This window comes from Pristiophorus japonicus, chromosome 18 (assembly GCF_044704955.1).
Source record: "Pristiophorus japonicus isolate sPriJap1 chromosome 18, sPriJap1.hap1, whole genome shotgun sequence".
Taxonomy (NCBI): Eukaryota; Metazoa; Chordata; class Chondrichthyes; family Pristiophoridae; genus Pristiophorus; species Pristiophorus japonicus.
This window is the reverse complement of record NC_091994.1, coordinates 100,395,525-100,414,712: the sequence shown is the minus strand read 5'-3', so window position 1 is coordinate 100,414,712 and position 19,188 is coordinate 100,395,525. Positions and strand designations below refer to the sequence as shown.

The window sequence follows — 19,188 nt, the reverse complement described above, 5'->3', positions numbered from 1 at the left end:
GAGAGGGAGGTGTCGGGGGGAGGTGTCGGGGGGTGTCAGGGGGAGGAAGTATCGGGGGGGGGAGGTCTCGGGGGGGGGGGGGTGTCGAGAGGGGAGGGAAGAGGTCTCGGGGGGGGAGGTGTCGGTGGAGGGGGGAGGAGGTGTTGGGTGGTATGGCACGGTGCGATCGGGAAAAGAGCCACCGACGGCTGTGGGCTGCATGTTGGGTCAGTGTTGCAGGGGAAAATGTGACTCTTATCGGCTCCCCCCACCTGCTCACTCCCATCATGCCCCCACCCCTTCATCTTCCCACTAGCCCCTTCTTACCACCCCTCAGTCCCATCACTAGCCCGATCTTTTCCCCTTTGAACTACCCTCAACCCTGTACCTGGCCCTGTCCTCCACTCCACTATCACTCACTTCACCCTTCAACCCTCCAACCACCTGCTCCCCTCAAGAGACCAGAGTCCTTCCTCACCCTCAACATCCAAACCTGCTCCCCTCCCCCTCCTACCCCTCCCTCCTCAATGTTTCCTTTAAAGAGGTTTTGGTTGTTTTCACAATTCAACTGTTTTCCATTAATAAGTTAAAATTACAGGAAAGAAACTGCCTGGGCTGGAAATTCGGTTGGAGGGTTTTTTTTTTTAAGGCGCGAATGTTGGCGCTCGCGGCTGCAAACCCTTTAGCGCCCGTGTTCCGACCTCGCAAGGGGCGCTGTCCAAACGGATTTCTAGCCCACTGTCTTTCTTTCTATTAAATCTCTGCATCACAGGTAAAAGCTATTAGCATTTGCCTTTTCTACCTGTCGACAAAATACGGGTGAGATAATTAGTTGACGTCAACATTCACCCATTTTGTTTTTTTGAAAATGGAACTAACATAAAACGAAGAAAGACTTTCTTCCCTCTACCTTCCCTCTCTCTCTCTCCCAGTTTAATATACTTTCTAAATTCATAGAACACAAAACCAAGTATCTAATTACTACAGTGCTATCTGACACACATTCTCTCTCACTCTTTCTCTCTTATTCCATGGCTCTTCTGCCAAAGTCACTGCAGATGATCACGAGAACGCCCGCGGAAATTTGCCCCTGTAGCGCTACAGCTTGACCTCTGACCCCCGCCCCTACCCAGCAAACCTCCGCACTGAGCAGTGTGAAGCACGCCTGCAAGGTTCCCCACACCTAATCGGGAACGGGCTCGAGGAGGTCGCCTGATCCTTGTTGCACTTGCGAAAGGTTCCCAAATCAACGTAATCTTTCGCCTTGTTAAGCATCCTGTTAGCACATTGTTAACGTTATGAAGGGGTTCGATAGGGTAGACGTCGAGAAAATGTTTCCACTTGTGGGAGAATCCAAAACTCGGGGCCATATGTATAAGATAGTCACCAATAAATCCAATAAGGAATTCAGGAGAAACTTCTTTGCCCAAAGAGTGGTGAGAATGTGGAACTTGCAAACTACAGGGAGTAGTTGAGGCCAATTGCATCGATGCCTTTAAGAGAAAGCTAGATAAGTACATGAGAGTGAAAGGAACAAAAGCCTATGCTGATAGGATAGGATGAAGTGGGGCGGAAGGTTCGTGTGGAGCATAAACACCTGCATAGACCAGTTGGGCATGTGCTGTAACCTCTATGTAAAATTCTATGTTTAAATGGTATTTGGGTACAGGTGGGCAGAGTTCTTGCAGTATGTGGGTGGCATTTTTCCTGCCAGAATTGGCAGTATAACTTAGTGGTAAGTCGTGGCTCAATGCGAGAACTCTCACCTCTGAGTCAAAGGGTTGTGGGTTCAAGTCCCAGAGACTTACGGACATAAATCTAGGCTGACACTCCAGTGCAGTACTGAGGGAGCACTGCACTGTCGGAGGTGTCATCTTTTAGATGAGACGTTAAATCGAGGCCCCATCTGCCCTCTGGACATAAAAGATCCCATGGCACTATTCAAATAAGAGCAATATTTATCCCTCAACCAACATCAGAATATTTGGTCACTATCACATAACTGGGAAATTGCTGTGTGGGAATAGGCCACCACCTTTCCTACATTAAAACAGTGACTACACTTCAAAAGTACTTCATTGGCTGTAAATCGCCTTGGGACATCCTGAGGTCATGTACTGCACAGAAGTGTCGGCCAAGATTGTGCGCTCAAGTCTGGCCTAAATCGCCAACCTTCGATGCCCTATTCATTCTCTCAGGTGAATGCAAAAGTTCCCATGGCACTAGTTCGAAGAAGAGGAGTTCTCCCTGGTGTCCTGGCACATAGCTATCGTTCAGCCAACATCACTAAATAACAGATGATCATTTATTTCATTGCTGTTTGTGAGACCTTGCTGTGCCCAAATTGGCTGCAGCATTTCTTACATTACAACAGTGACTGTACTTCATTGGCCGCAAAGCACCTTTGGAACGTCCTGAGGACATGAAGGGCACAATATAAATGCAATTCTTTCTTTTTCTAACCAATGATACTGAGTCGAGTCACACCCATGGTGCCCCGCCCCCATATAAAAGGGGCGGAGACTCCATGAAGCAGGTTTTCTTGATCTTTGAACCCGGAGAAATGGGGTAGCCCAGGGGCAAGGGGCAAGAATAACAGCCTTATAACTAACACGGGATGGGATTGAGGACACATTAAGGCCTTTATAAGATGGCAGCCAGCAGTGGTGCAATATTGGTTTTAAAATGTGTTGTGTATGGAGAAAGAGTCAGACTGAACACTGTGAGCTCACAGTAAAGTGTGACCTTAGTCTTTTATTGCAGGTCTCCAGAGTGCATCTCCAACCTGTGAAGCCTCCTTAAATACCTGTGCTCCCAAGGGATTATGGGATCCCTTGGGGCTCCAGGAGATGAGCCCTCTGGTGCCTGTACAGAGTAAATACGTCCACATATATAACAATACTCCCCGCCCCCCAAAGTCAATAGTGCAACTATTTACGTGAGTCGATCTGGGGCCCTTCTTGCCCTGGTTCATCGTCTCGGTGTGAAAGCTGGTGTTGTTGAATCATTTGTTGGGCCCTCGCTGGGCTGCTGTGCAGCTGGCCTTGCTGGGCTGCCTGGTGTGTTGGGCCCTGCAGGGCTGCTGTGGATGATGGGTTCTGCTTCGTGGTCAACCGTGGTGCCGGTTGCTACTGGTGTGTATGTTGGGGCATCAAAAAAGGTACGGTCCAAGGTGGATTGCTCAGGATAGTCCGTTAATCTGAATTTGATTTGCTCCAAGTGTTTCCGGTGAATGAGTCCATTTCAAAGTTTGACCCGAAACATCCTGCTTCCCTCTTTGGCCACGACAGTGCCGGGAAGCCACTTGGGACCTTGTCCATAATTTAATACAAATACAGGATCATTGATTTCAATCTCGCCTGACACATTTGCGCTATCATGGTATGCACTTTGTTGAAGCCGCCTGCTCTCTACCTGTTCATGTAAATCAGGGTGAACTAACGAGAGCCTTGTCTTAAGTGCTCTTTTCATAAGCAGTTCAGCAGGTGGGATCCCACTGAGTGAGTGGGGTCTCGTGCGGTAGCTAAGTAGGACTCGGGATAAGCGAGTCTGCAGTGAGCCTTCAGTTACCCTCTTCACGCCTTGCTTGATGGTTTGCACTGCTCTCTCTGCCTGATCATTGGACGCTGGTTTAAACGGGGCAGATATGACATGTTTAATCCCGTTACAGGTCGCGAATTCTTTGAACTCAGCACTGGTAAAACATGGCCCGTTGTCGCTCACCAGGACATCAGGTAAGCCATGAGTGGCAAACATGGCCCGCAGGCTTTCAGTAGTGGCAGCGGACGTTATCTCACATTCAATCCACTTGGAGTACGCGTCTACAACCACAAGGAACATTTTACCCAAGAATGGGCCTGCATAGTTGACGTGTACCCTAGACCGCGGTTTGGAGGACCAAGAAAATAAACTTAGCGGCGCCTTTCTGGATACATTGCTTAACTGCGAGCATGTATTACATCTGTGAATGCAGGACTCTTAAGTCCGCATCGATACCTGGCCACCACACGTGAGATCTGGCTATCGCTTTCGTCATTACGATGCCTGGGTGGGTACTGTGGAGGTCACTGATGAAGGTGTCTCTGCCCTTCTTGGTGACCACTACTCAATTGCCCCACAGAAGGCAGTCTGCCAGTATAGACATTTCATCTTTGCGCCGCTGGAAGGGGTTTTATCTCTTCCTGCATTTCCACTGGGACACTGGACCAGCTGCCGTGAAGCACACAGCTTTTGACTAGAGATAATAAGGGGTCCTGGCTTGTCCAGGTTTTGATCTGCCGGGTAGTGACAGGTGATTGCTCACTCTCAAATGCTTCCATAACCATGGCTAGATCTGCGGGCTGCGCCATTTCCACCCCCGTGGTGGGCAATGGCAGCCTACTGAGAGCATCAGCGCAGTTTTCTGTGCCTGGCCTGTGGCAGATGGCGTAGTTGTATGCGGACAACATGAGCGCCTATCTCTGGATGCGGGCCAATGCGTTGGTATTTATCCCTTTACTCTCGGAAAACAGGGATATAAGTGGCTTATGGTCAGTTTTCAATTCGAATTTTAGCCCAACAGGTATTGATGCATTTTCTTTACCCCATAGACACACACTAACACTTCTTTTTCAATCATACTGTAGGCTCTCTCAGCCTTAGACAGACTCCTGGATGCACAAGCAGCCGGTTGCTGTTTCCCGAAATCATTAGCTTGTTGCAATGCACACCCGCGCCATATTACGACGCATCACATGCTAGTACCAAACGCTTACATGGATCATACAACACAAGCAATTTGTTTGAGCATAACAACTTTCTCGCTTTTACAAAGGCATTTTCTTGGCTTTTGCCCCAAACCCATTCGCCCCCTTTTCGTAGTAAGACATGCAGTGGTTCTAGCAGTGTGCTGAAACCCAGTCAGAAGTTACCAAAGTAGTCAAAGAGTCCCAGAAACGACCGCAGCTCCGTCACGTTCTGTGGCCTCGGTGTGTTCTTGATTGCCTCTGTCTTCGCGTTAGTGGGCCTGATGCTGCCCGTCGCAATCCTCCTTCCCAAGAACTCCACTTCAGGCGCCAGGAAAATGCACTTTGAGCGTTTTAACCTGAGCCCCACGCGGTTGAGTCGACTAAGAACCTCCTCCAAGTTCTGCAGGTGCTCGACTGTGTTCCGACCTGTGACCAAGATGTTGTCCTCGAAGACCACGGTGTGCGGAACCGACGTCAGTAAATTTTCCATGTTTCTCTGGAATATCGCCGCCGATGATCGGATTCCAAATGGGCATCTCTTATAAACAAAAAGACCTTTGTGCGTGTTGATGCAGGTGAGGGCCTTCGATGATTCCTCCAGTTCCTGCGTCATATAGGCTGAAGTCAGATACAGCTTCGTGAACGCCTTTCCTCCCGCCAGCGTTACAAAGAGGTCGTCGGCCTTTGGTAGTGGGTATTGGTCCTGCAGGGAGAAACGATTGATAGTTACTTTGTAATCGCTACAGATTCTGATGGTGCCATCTCCCTTGAGGACTGGGACGATAGGACTGGCCCACTCGTTGAATTCGATCGGGGAAATGATGCCCTCTCTTTGCAGCCGGTCTAGCTCGATCTTGACCCTTTTTCTCATCATGTACGGTACTGCTCTCGTCTTGTGATGGATGGGTCGCGCCCCCGGTAATAGGTGGATCTGCAATTTTGCTCCTTGGAATTTCCCGATGCCTGGTTCGAACAGCGAAGGAAATTTGTTTAAGACCTGGGCACACGGAGTGTTGTCAGCAGGCGATAGTGCTCGGACGTTGTCCCAGTTCCAGCGTATCTTTCCCAGCCAGCTCCTGCCGAGCAGCGTGGGACCATCGCCCGGTACCACCCAGAGTGGTAGCTTGTGCACCGCTCCATCGTAGGAGACTTTTACGGTAGCACTGCTGATTACAGGAATCAGTTCTTTAGTGTAAGTCCTTAGTTTCGTGCGAACTGGAGCTAAGGCCGGCCTTGAGGCCTTGTTGCACCACAAACTTTCGAAGGTCTTTTTGCCCACGATGGACTGGCTCGTGCCCGTGTCCAGTGACACCGGGAATCCATTTAGTTCAACAGTTAGCATTATCAGGGGACAACTCATGGTGAATGTGTGCACCCCATGTACCTCTACCTCCTCTATCTGAGGCTCTGGTTCATTGTGATCCTCCATTTAACCTGTCCTCCTCTGCAACATGGTGGTTTGCAGGTTTAACAGGCTTTGCAGCTCGCCTGCACACTCGTTGGAGGTGTCCCATTGTTCCACAGCCCTTGCAAACGTACTGTTTGAATCTGCATGAATGGAAACGATGATCACCCATGCAGCGCCAACAAGGTGTTAATGGCCTTGCACTCATAGATAGTAAAAGCTTTTATAGATATATAAAACGGAAAAGAGTGACTAAAGTAAATGTTGGTCCCTTAGAAGATGAAAAGGGGGATTTAATAATGGGAAATGTGGAAATGGCTGAGACCTTAAACAATTATTTTGCTTCCGTCTTCACAGTGGAAGACACAAAAACCATGCCAAAATTTGCAGGCCACAGGAATGTGGGAAGGGAGGACCTTGAGACAATCACTATCACTAGGGGGGTAGTGCTGGACAGGCTAATGGGACTGAAGGTAGATAAGTCCCCTGGTCCTGATGAAATGCATCCCAGGGTATTAAAATAGATGGCGGAAGTTATAGCAGATGCATTCGTTATAATCTACCAAAATTCTCTGGACTCTGGGGAGGTACCAGCGGATTGGAAAGCAGCTAATGTAACGCCTCTGTTTAAAAAAGGGGGCAGGCAAAAGGCAGGTAACTATAGGCCGGTTAGTTTAACATCTGTAGTGGGGAAAATGCTTGAAACTATCATTAAGGAAGAAATAGCGGGACATCTAGATAGGAATAGTGCAATCAAGCAGATGCAGCATGGATTCATGAAAGGGAAATCATGTTTAACTAACTTACTGGAATTCTTTGAGGATATAACGAGCATGGTGGATAGCGGTGTACCGATGGATGTGGTATATTTAGATTTCCAAAAGACATTCAATAAGGTGCCACACAAAAGGTTACTGCAGAAGATAAAGGTACGCGGAGTCAGAGGAAATGCATTAGCATGGATAGAGAATTGGCTGGCGAACAGAAAGCAGAGAGTCGGGATAAATGGGTCCTTTTCCGGTTGGAAATCAGTGGTTAGTGGTGTGCCACAGGGATCAGTGCTGGGACCACAACTGTTTACAATATACATAGATAACCTAGAAGAGGGGACAGAGTGTAGTGCAACAAAATTTGCAGATGACACTAAGATTAGTGGGAAAGCGGGTTGTGTGGAGGACTCAGAGAGGCTGCAAGGAGATTTGGATAGGTTAAGCGAATGGGCTAAGGTTTGGCAGATGGAATACAATGTCGGAAAGTGTGAGGTTATCCACCTTGGGAAAAAAAACAGTAAAAGGGAATATTATTTGAATGGGGAGAAATTACAACATGCTGTGGTGCAGAGGGACCTGGGGGTTCTTGTGCATGAAACCCAAAAGGTTAGTTTGCAGGTGCAGCAGGTAATCAGGAAGGCGAATGTAATGTTGGCCTTCATTGCGAGAGGGATGGAGTACAAAAGCAGGGAGGTCTTGCTGCAACTGTATAAGGTATTGGTAAGGCCGCATCTGGAATACTGCGTGCAGTTTTGGTCACCTTACTTAAGGAAGGATATACTAACTTTGGAAGGGGTACAGAGACGATTCACTAGGCTGATTCCAGAAATGAGGGGGTTACCTTATGATGATAGATTGAGTAGACTGGGTCTTTACTCATTGGAGTTCAGAAGGATGAGGGGTGATCTTATAGAAACATTTAAAATCATGAAAGGGATAGACAAGATAGAGGCAGAGAGGTTGTTTCCACTGGTAGGGGAGACTAGAACTAGGGGGCACAGCCTCAAAATACGGAGGAGCCAATTTAAAACCGAGTTGAGAAGGAATTTCTTCTCCCAGAGGGTTGTGAATCTGTGGAATTCTCTGCCCAAGGAAGCAGTTGAGGCTAGCTCATTGAATGTTTTCAAGTCAAAGATAGATAGATTTTTAACCAATAAGGGAATTAAGGGTTACGGGCGGAGGGCGGGTAAGTGGAGCTGAGTCCACGACCAGATCAGCCATGATCTTATTGAATGGCGGAGCAGGCTCGAGGGGCTAGATGGCCTACTCCTGTTCCTAATTCTTATGTTCTTATGTTCTTATGGTGGACTCTGAGTCATCTGCGGACGTGCAGCTGCAGGTATGTATGACCTGCCCTGTACGTTACAATTCGAAAACAACATCACAACTTTGTTCACAGTACTTGTAGCAGCACTGGTGTGCTGAGAGATAACTTCGTATTGTCACCGGTGGCAATGAACGCCTGGGCTATCGCTATGGCCTTACTCAAGGTTGGGGTCTCTACAGTCAAAGGTTTGCGAAGTATGGTTTCGTGGCCAACGCCAAGTACGAAAAAGTCTCTGAGCATGTGCTCTAAATGTCCTTCAAATTTGCAATGTCCTGCAAGGCGTCTTAGCTCGTCGACATAACTCGTCACTTCCTGACTTTCAAACCTTTTCTAGGTGCAGAACCGGTACCTCACCATCAGAACACTTTCCTTCGGGTTCAAATGCTCTTGGAACCAGTGTGCACAAATCGTTGTACGATTTCTCTGTGGATTTTGCTGGAGTGAGCAGATTCTTCATGAGGCTATACGTTGGTGCCGCACAGACAGTGAGGATGATCGCCCTTCATTTGGCAGCGCTCTCTTCCCCATCTAGCTCGTTGGCCACGAAGTATTGGTCGAGTCGCTCCACAAAAGTTTCCCAATCATCTCCCTCCGAGAATTTCTCCAGGATGTCCACTGTTCTCTGCATCTTTGGGTTTGTTATTTGTATCTCGTCACCAGTTGTTGTGTATGGAGAAAGAGTCAGACTGAACACTGTGAGCTCAAAGTAAAGTGTCTTTTATTGCAGGTTTCCAGAGTGCCTCTCCAACCTGTGAAGCCTCCTTAAATACCTGTGCTCCCAAGAGATTATGGGATCCCTTTGGACTCCAGGAGATGAGCCCTCTGGTGGCTGTACAGAGTAAATACAAGTCCACATGTATAACACAATGAGCCTCTCCTCGGGTTCCCTGTCCGATTTCTCCCGCTGCAGGTAATTCCAGTAGAATACAGCAAATCAGTAGCATTACTATCTCGATTCAGTGCAGCCACAGTGGGAATAAGTGGAGGTAAAACCCAGAACTGTGGATGGGATTCAAGACAGAAACTGCAATGCATTAAGCAATTATTGACCAGCTCAGCTGCTGCAGTTTTGATTGGATGCTAACCAGGTTTGTTTAAAATCTCGCCAAGCATCTGCCAGTTATGTTATAAATCGGTGTCACTTACAAACAAAGCTGCTTCCCGTTAAATAAAGACAGATGGAAATCATTTTGCTTTTCAATCTGTTCCCAGTTTTCTCTCCTTTCCTGAAGGCACTGATTCTTGCTGGGGTGCAGGAATCCAAAACGGACGGCCTCCCTGGGCCGTGTGGCTTTGTCACTGGGCTGAACGGTGTATTTAACCGCCGCGTCACCAGGAGTAGCTGCCGAGAAATCCTACAGTAAACTCACCCATCCTGCCCTCCAAGACCAGAGCTGGGACTACAACTCGGTCTCTCCCATCGCTGTTCCCTTGGTGTGGGGCTCCTCACTGGGAGCAGGGCATCAGTAAGTTTACCCTAATTACCCCCGGGATATCCATCCGGGGCCACAGCACAAGTCGCTACGAACACTTTAGAGCAGAGGTTGCTCTTGATGATTGTACAAATATATCAAACTCTCCCTCTCTCCGCTATTTTAACAGTGGCGTTAACCCATTTATTTTAAGCATGTTAACTGTGCCCTTGCCAGATTATGCAGAGCAATCAAGTACATCTTTTCTGTAAAGATTGGAGAAAGGCATGGATCAGTGTGGAGCTGAAAATAATGAAGGTGAATTCCTTCGTACAATCACCAAGAGCATCCTCTGTCTTAAAGTGTTCATAGCGAATTGTGCTGTAGCCCCAGACGGATCTCCCGGGGTAATTACGGTAAACTTTGTATGTCGGCGACAGTAATTCCTAGCCTTGCTGTGGGGGAGGCAGTCAGTTATTTTATATATTTCTCCCTTCCTTCTTTCTGCAGGTCTCCCCGCAGCATCCACTTACTCTCCCCTTGCTGAGAAGTGCTGGGGAGAGGTGACAATTCATCTGGTAACTTGCTTCTCTGCCAATGTCCTCCGAGTGAGAGGACCCATTCTGTGGCCAAGTTTGGGAACTCGCTGTTAACACTTCGGGGTTTTTGCTCAGATACTTGAAAGGGAATTGGATATATACGTGAAAAGGAAAAAAAAAATTGCAGGGCTATTGGGAGAGAGCAGGGGAGTGGGACTAAAGAGAAGGCTCCTTCAAAGAGCCGGTACAGCCACGATGGGCCGAATGGCCTCCTTCTGTGGTGTATGATTCTATGATACTTCTCTCGGGTTCAGTGCCAAAGACCACTCCCGTAAGTAAGCCTTGGTTCCCTCTGATCCTTTATACATTGACTGGGACTGGATCCAAGTCAGTATGCAGGTGGACCGAAGTGTAACTACCCAACTGACCAAAATGCAAGTCTTCAGAGGGCAGGAAGTGGAGGGGAGGTGGACCAGGAGCGGTGATTGCGCTCTATTCTCAGTATCCCCTGCAATAAGGGAGGGGCAAGGGAGCTGGCAGAAGCCGATTGGTGATTCACAAGAGAGCAGCTCAGAGCAGGCAGCTGAAGATCAGAGTCTGAAGAGAATCAGGCCCCTGCCCAACTTCTCAACCAGAAACTCACATTCAATGTCCTGAATCCAATGCCTGAATTTAATAGGAATATGGGATTTAATTTGACAGCAATCTGGTCTTATCTCCCCAGCACAACAAGGAGCATAATATTTCACTAAAGAGAGTGCCATAGCCATGGCCTTACATTTCAACTGCATCATTATTATGACTCTCGTACTGATGGAGTACTGCGACAGTTCTTGGAACCGCGCCTTAGAAAGGATATATTGTCCTTGGAAGAAGTGCAGTGCAGATTTACAGATTACCAGGGCTTCATGGGTCAGATTATGAGGAGAGATTCCATAAAATAGACTTGTGTTTCCTGCAATATAAAAGACTATAGGGTAATTTGTTTGAGTTTTTTTAGGATTTTAAAAGGAATTGATAGGGTAGCTGAAGCATTTATATTTCCCCTGGTGGGGGAGCCTAGGACAAGGGGACACAACCTTAAAATCAGAGCCAGGCCATTCGGGAGAGAAGTTAGGAAACATTTCTACACACAAATGGTGATAGAAGTGTGGAACTCTCTCCCACAAAAAGCAGTGGCTGCTAGCTCAATGAATCATTTTAGATTTTTGCTCGCCAAGGGTATAAAACGATATGGAACCAAGGGTGGACAGGGTTAGGATACAGATCAACTATGCTCTCAGTGAATGGTGGAACAGGCTCGAGAGGCTGAATGGCCGGCTCCTGTTCTACGTTCATCGCTCCCTCGGACATTGCTGGAGGGGAAATCAAACCAGCCAATCAATGATGTAAGAGCTGTTCAGTACATTTTCCTTACAATTCTTGTTTAGTTGTAAGACACAAACCGCTGAGACCGTAATCTTTGCTCAGCTCTTTTAAGAACATAAGAACTAGGAGCAAGAGTAGGCCCGCATGTTAACTTTCAGTGATTTGTGTACAAGGTCACCCAGGTCCCTCTGAACACCAACAATTCCCAATTTCTCACCATTTTAAAAAATTCTGTTTTTCTATTTTTCCTACCAAAGTGGCTAACTTCACATTTCTCCACATTATATTCCATTTGCCATGTTCTTGCCCACTCACGTAGCCTGTCTATGTCCCCTTGAGAAGTCTCTTTGCATCCTCCTTACATCTTACATTTCCACCTAGCTTTGTTAGCAAACTTAGATATATTACACTTGGTCCCCTCATTCAAATCATTGATATAGATTGTGAATAGCTGAGGCCCAAACACTAGTTACAGTCTGCTAACCCGAAAATGACCTGTTTATTCCTACTCTCTGTTTTCTGGCCGTTAACCAATCCTCAATCCATGCTAGTATATCACCCTCGATCCCATGAGCCCTAATTTTGTTTTATAATCTTTTCTGTGGCATCTTATCGAATGCCTTCTGAAAATCCAAATACACCACATCCACTGGTTCCCCCTTATCTATTCTGCTAGCTACAACCTCAAAAAACTCTAACAGATTTGTTAAACATGATTTCCCTTTCATAAATCCGTGTTGACTCTGCCCAATCCTATAATTCTTTTCTAAGTGCCCTGTTACCATGTCCTTAATAATAGATAGTGTAAGGTTCGAAAATACACGGTCGCATTTGAAACACCATAAGGACAAGAAAACTAACATGGGATCGTTCCATACACTAAATGAACATTTTTGGCCAAGTAACAGCAGGCTGGGAAAACGTGTAGGCGGATACAGACATTGTGGAGTCTGGCTCACAAGCGAGACAGAGGCACTGGCCAATGGGAGAAAAGTGCATTCTGGCAGGCCAATCAGGGGTCGAGTCGGGCCTGAAGTGGGGAAATCTTCAACCAATAAGGACTCCCCGGCCCAGTTTGAAAATGACTTCCCCCCCCCCCCCAAATCAAACTACGAATGGGGGCCATTATCTACCTAATTAGTATGGACAATAGCTCTGAATCAAAACTATGAATCACTGCAGGAATGGCCCACTGACTCCCAGGACTGTAACAAAGGACCAACAGACTTTCAGGCACCTATGTGCCCCGTAACAATACCCTGGTCCTCACACCTGCGTGTACCTGTGACATCTTCTGATTAAATATTCAAAGCTATCTCCCCGCCCAAAATTACACAATGGACCACCCACTGAGTTTGAGCGCGAAAAGACCAGAACTGAATTGAATACAAATATAGGACACAGAACCACCAGAAAACAGTGGTGGACCAAAAAGGAACTGGGCAGAGTTCACAGGGGAGAAAAGGTGTGGAGAGGAAAAGACTTGCAGGAGTTGTGGAGAAAAACAGTTTGGGGTCAGTTCTTGAAAGGGCTGCTGGCTGCTGGGGGGGAAGGAGCTGAGAGAGTTTTGCAAACTTTTATTTTGGTCGAGACTAAAAACCCACGAGCCAACCTCCTGGTTGGTAAGTGGCAGCAGGTGCTGCTTGTTAGTCCTGAACACACTGGACAGGGTGAGAATAGCCGAAGCATCAGGCTGGGGCACGCAACTCTTTTAGGAGAAAAACAACTAATATTAAATCGTGCCCCCCGATCTGGGGGACACACCAAACATTTTCAAGGCCCTTTTTTTTGTTGTTTTTTTTTTGGTTTTTTTTGCTTTTTTGTTGTTGTTTTTTTTTGTTTTTTTTGGGGGGGCCACTAAAATCTATTTTTTTACAAGTGCCCCCTATAAAAGTGGAGGGGGACACTAAAAACACCGGCAATTAAAACAAAATAAACTTTAAAACATAAAATCAAATTAAAATTTGGTTGCCGGGGGTGATGATGCACTCCAGTCCCTCTGGTGCCCACCTCTCGCGGAAGGCCGCGAGCGTACCGGTGGACACCGCGTGCTCCATCTCCAAGGACACCCTGGTGAGGATGAGAGGTAGGCAGTCAGGCTGAACGACCCCCTCGACCGCACGCTGCCTGGACCGGCTGATGGCACCCTTGGCCGTGCCCAGGAGCAGTCCTACGAGGAGGCCTTCGGACCTACCCGCTCCCCTCCGCACAGGGTGCCCAAAGATCAGGAGTGTGGGACTGAAGTGCAGCCAGAATTTCAGGAGCAGCCAGAATTTCAGGAGCAGCCCCTTTAAATAATAAAACAGGGGCTGCAACCTCGTGCATTCAATAAAAACATGGAACACGGACTCTTCCAGACCGCAGAAATTGCAGGCGGCCTGGGAGTCCGTGAACCGGCTTAAAAATTTGTTGCACGGGACTGCTCCGGGCACCACCCTCCAGGCCAAGTCCACGATAGGCTGGGGCACGCAGAGCTGTGCAGACCTGGACACCTGGTTCAAATAACCTAGATTCACAGCTATAGTCTGACGATAACCGAGAGGCAGATAGAAGAAACCGACGCAACATCGAAGAGGAAAACCGAACAACAACATAAAACCCACCCCAGAGGGACCCCGAGCTGAAATAAGTACTACAGAACCCCGGAGTTGATAGGATTGAGTGTAGCCCAAACCCCCTCACAGACTCAATTTAGGATAGGAATTGGTAGGAAGGGTGGGAGTGAGAGGTGTGGTTGTGTGTGAGTGGAATGTTTTAACCTCTTGTTTTCCCCTTCCCTGTTGCGAGATTTTTCGGGTTGTTGAATGAGATTTTGCCATTACTGCTATTTTATGACCTCTTCCTATGCCCTCTATCTTTGTGTTTGCTATTCTAAATAAACAACATTAGCCATTTTGTCCTCTTACCCACTGTGTCTGGTGCCTCATTACTCACCCACCCTCATAAATCGCACGTACAAAACCCAAGGGAAGTGTGGATTTGAACCCACACCCCAAGCTTCCCCTTACAATTCTAGCATTTTCCCTACTATTGATGTCAGGCTAACTGGTCTGTAGTTCCCCGTTTTCTCTCTCCCTCCTTTCGTAAACAGTGGGATTACAATTTGATCCCTTCCAATCTGCGTGAACCTTTCTAGAATCTATGGAATTTTGGAAGATGACAACCAATGCATCCATTATTTCTATAGCCATCTCTTTTAAAATCCTAGGATGTAGGCCATCAGTTCCAGGCGATTTAACAGCTTTCAGTCCCATTAATTTCTTAAGTACTATTTTTTTGTTTATACTAATTTCTTTCAGTCCCTCATTCTCACTAGACCTTTGGTTCTCTACTATTTGCGGGAGGTTTTATGCGTCTTCTTCCGTGAAGACAGACACAAAGTATTTGTTTAATTTCTCCACCATTTCCTTATTCCCCATTATAATTTCTCCTGTATCAGCCTGTAAGGGACTCACATTTACTTTCGCTAATATTTTCCTTTTTACCTATCTATGGAAGCTTTTACAGTCAGTTTTTATGTCTCTCGCTAGTTTACTCTCATTCTATTTCCCCTCTTTTATCAATTTCTTGGTCCTCCTTTGCTGAATTCTAAAATCCTCCCAATCCTCAGGCTTACTGCTCTTCTTGGCAACATTATAAGCCTCATCCTTTGATTTAATACTATCTTTAACTTCTCTTGTTAGACCACGTTTCCTGTGGAGTTTTTGTGCCTTAAAGTATATTTGTTGTAAATGATGTATTAATTCTTTAAATGCTAGCCATTGCTTGTCTACCGTCGTATCTTTTAATGTAGTTTCCCAATCTTCCTTCACCAACTCGCCTCTCATACCTACGTAGTTTGTGAACATAACCCCAGCAGCAAGAGTCAGTGCCATTGGTGGGGGGGGGGGGGGGGGGGAGGGATAAATACAATTAGAGGCAAAAAATAACTCAGAACAACCCGGTTACTAACAGTAGCTCTATGAGGGACTACCTGTAGAGGCAGTGCACTGCCAGTCCGTCCACAGCTGTGTGTGAAAACATTCCATTCTGGGTCACAATTCACCTTGATTGCATTTTCAGGGAGCACATACAAAAACTAAGTACTTATCTATGTTCCCTACTGACAGCAATGCTCAGTCTCCTCAGTGGAGAACGCACACAAGTCTCTCCAGACGGAAGCTGTTGATTGCTGTGACCATGTCATTCCAATGATCCTTCAGCACCAGTCATTACAACCTCACCTACATCATCGTCTTTGCTTCCCTGCACTGAAGTCTTTTCCAGCTAAACTACAAGCTCTGTTATTCAGATTTCTGTTAAAGGGGCCGCTGTCCTCATGAATAGGGTTTCCTTCAGACGGGAAATGCATCTGGCAGTGTTTCACTGAACCTCACAGACCAAAGTGCTGGGTCTGCTCCTCACTTTGGGCCCAATTTTGGCCAACCCGTTTTTTTGGCGCACTTACCCTTTATGCGCTGTTTTTGTGCGCTGGAAACGGCGCCGGGAAAAAAATGGCCCTATCTTGGCCGTTCTGAAGAGTCTGGAGTGCCCTGGTGCGGCGCAGATTAAACAGTGGGTGGCGGAGCTACAGCCGAAATCAGTGCCGGCAGCGTGTAGTGGCATTGGGTCCGGTGTTTGCGCATGCACAGTAGCGACGAAACTTGCAGCAGTGTCCTGCCTGTGTTGCTTTTGTATGCAAATTAAGATGCCGCGTTCAGTCACCCCCCCCCCCCCTGATATGAAGGTCATCCAGCAGCTCTCTCTCTCCCCTCCTCCCCCAAACCCCACCCCCCCCCTCACCCCAACCACCGATGCCGCGTTCGGTCGCTCTGTTTCGCACGCCGCACACCGCGCCCCCCCCCCGGCTGAAGGGCTTGCCGGTGCATGCCCAGCCCAGGCAGCTCAACCCAGCCTCTACTCCCCCTCCCTTCAGCTTCCCGATTGGTCTTTGCCAGCCGCCCCTTTCCCAGGCCGAATGGCCTCCCGTATCTTCCCACTGCCTTCCCCGGCCGAGTTCAAGTCAAGATAGGATTTACTACAATTCTTTATTTGTTATTCAATTGTTTACCTGAGTTCTTTATTTTTAATGAGTTATTTAAACTTTTATTTGCAATGTTTGGTGCTTGGGTGCAGGTGCTTACTTACTTACCTCCGCCGATTTCTTAATTGCCCGTTCAGTTTAAGGTCGGATTTGATGCAGTACTTTTATTTGTTACTTTAATTATTTACTTCACTTCTTTATTTTTTATTGAATTGTTATTACTTTTTGTGCTTTGTTTGGTGCTTGGTGTTGCTTTAAATGTAGTTACTTGCGCCGATCCCTTAACTGTAAGTAAGGTCTTTCTGTGCGGACATACGCTGCCCGAAGTTAGTTTAGTACAACTTTTATCTGACCAAATTGGCATAAATGGTGTAAGTGACTGGGAACACCCCCTTTTGAAAAAAAAACTGACCTAACAAAAAACCTAACTAACTCACTTACACTGGCGTAAATTAAATGGCCATATTTGCAACTAAAAGGATACACGAGAAAAATCAAGTTACACCAAACATAAACGTGCAACTCATGGGGAAATTTGTGCCCTATGTGTGGAGTTATCCAAACTTGGCCAGCAAGATGGTCGGGATGATACAATTAGTCTCAGCAGAGCCAAGAGCAATGGAAAAAGAATCATGCTGCAGATTTTATTCTTATTGAAAAGTTGTAGATTCCAGGTAAAGACAAGATTGGGCCTGTCTGTGATACTCTCCATTGTCAAATGTGGCTCAGTGGGTAGCACTCTCACCTCTGCTTCAGAAGGTTGTGGGTTGAAGTCCCATTCCATAGACTTGAGCACAAAAATCTAGGCTGACACTCCCAGTATAGGGCTGAGGGAGTGCTGTCCTTTGGATGAGACGTTAAACCTCTCGGGTGGATGTAAAAGATCCCATGGCACTATTTTGAAGAAGTGCAGGGGAGTTATCCCCGGTGTCCTGGCCAATATTTCTCCCTCAACCAACATCACTGAAAATAGCGAGAGTGTTTGGTCATCATCCTATTGCTGTTTGTGGGAGCTTACTGTGCGCAATTTGGCTGCTGTGTTTTCCACATTACAACAATACAACGGTGAACAATACTTTAAAAAGTACTTCATTTGTTATCAAGTGCTTTGGGACATCCGGTGGTTGTGAAAGGCGCTATATAAATGCAAGTCTTTTTTTTTCTTTTTTCAAATAATCCACCAATACCCACAGTGAAGGTTCAGACAGCAGGCACTGCACATGGAATCAACCCAAAGAAAAAAACGAGGAGGAAAATAATGACAGTACTTGGGAAATGTTATTTGTTTATTTGCAGACAATGTGATGGAAAGCATATTAGAACATGTTATCATGCCACATACAAGTGATGCTCTCTCCACCTCTACTACAAGATCTTCCTTAAAACCCCACCAAGCTTTTGGTCACTCCTTTGGCTTTGCACCCATTTATCCTTTCGCCTCTCTGAAGCACCTTGGGACAGTTTTCCACATTAAAGGTGCTATATAAATTTAAGTCACTATAGTAGTCATCACCAGAACATTAATTGCCAATCTGTGCCTCATGTCACATGCAAATGATGTCACTGACTTGCACGTGACATGACGACACTGTTCTTCTATTTCCTTGCAGACAATATCTTGTTAACACTCGAAGCACTACCAGTATTGATGGATTCGTCAGAAGAGTTTAAAGTAGAAAAACAATTGAGCTTTAAAAAAAAAAGTTGTTAACTGAAACACATCCAGACAGCCTACAAAATTGACTAATGTGGAAATAGTTGAAGATCAGTCATTTTCTGAATAAAGAATTAACATACTGCATTGTGGACTGATAAAGTTACTGAGAGTTCTTCTGTTCGTCATTGAGGGTATACTCGTGTGTGTGGAATAGAGCACAGGTGATGCTTGAGTGGGGATACTTGACTGAATCTCAAGCACTTCCTCCCAGGAAAGATCAGAGAGAACACACTGGAGAGCCAGTCACGCATTGAACTGCTCTGATGTGCCTCTTAGAGGGCAGATACAGAACATCACTGGCAGAAAGAAAGGCTTACATTTATATAGCGCCTTTCACGACCACTGGACGTCTCAAAGCGCTTTACAATCAATGAAGTACTTTTGGAGTGCAGTCACTGTTGTAAAGTAGCAAACGCGGCAGCCAATTTGCACAGTAACCCAGGAGTAGGTACCAGTCTCAAAAGAAATTCTACATGTTATTGGGAAGAGGGAGGCTGGTGACTTAAGACGGAGAGACAATAGTGAAAAATATGAAAGTACCACAAGCTCAGCTCAGAATAATGAATAGTTGAGCTGTGTGACTTAAACGCAGAGAAGCCAAGATACTCAGGGTGAGGAAACGAGGCACCAAATTTCAAGTTTATTGGTCTAATAAGACATAAGAACATAAAAAAAGGAGCAGTAGGCGGCCATTTGGACCCTCGAGCCTGCTCCACAATTTAATAAGATCATGGCTGATCTGATCATGGACTCAGCTCCACTTCCCTGCCCGCTCCCCATAACCCTTGATTCCTTTATCGCTCAAAAATCTGTCTATCTCCGCCTTAAATATATTCAATGACCCAGCCTCCACAGCTCTCTGGCGCAGAGAATTCCACAGATTTACAACCCTTTGAAAAAAGAAATTCCTCCTCATCTCAG

The 19,188-nt window shown here is 46.5% G+C and overlaps 1 protein-coding gene across 4 annotated transcripts in view; it reads right to left on the bottom strand.

Moving 5' to 3' along the window:
• LOC139228935 (multiple epidermal growth factor-like domains protein 6) overlaps window positions 1-19,188 on the bottom strand; it is a 487,750-nt gene that overhangs the window by 105,995 nt on the left and 362,567 nt on the right. The gene's annotated exons all lie outside the window — the stretch shown is intronic.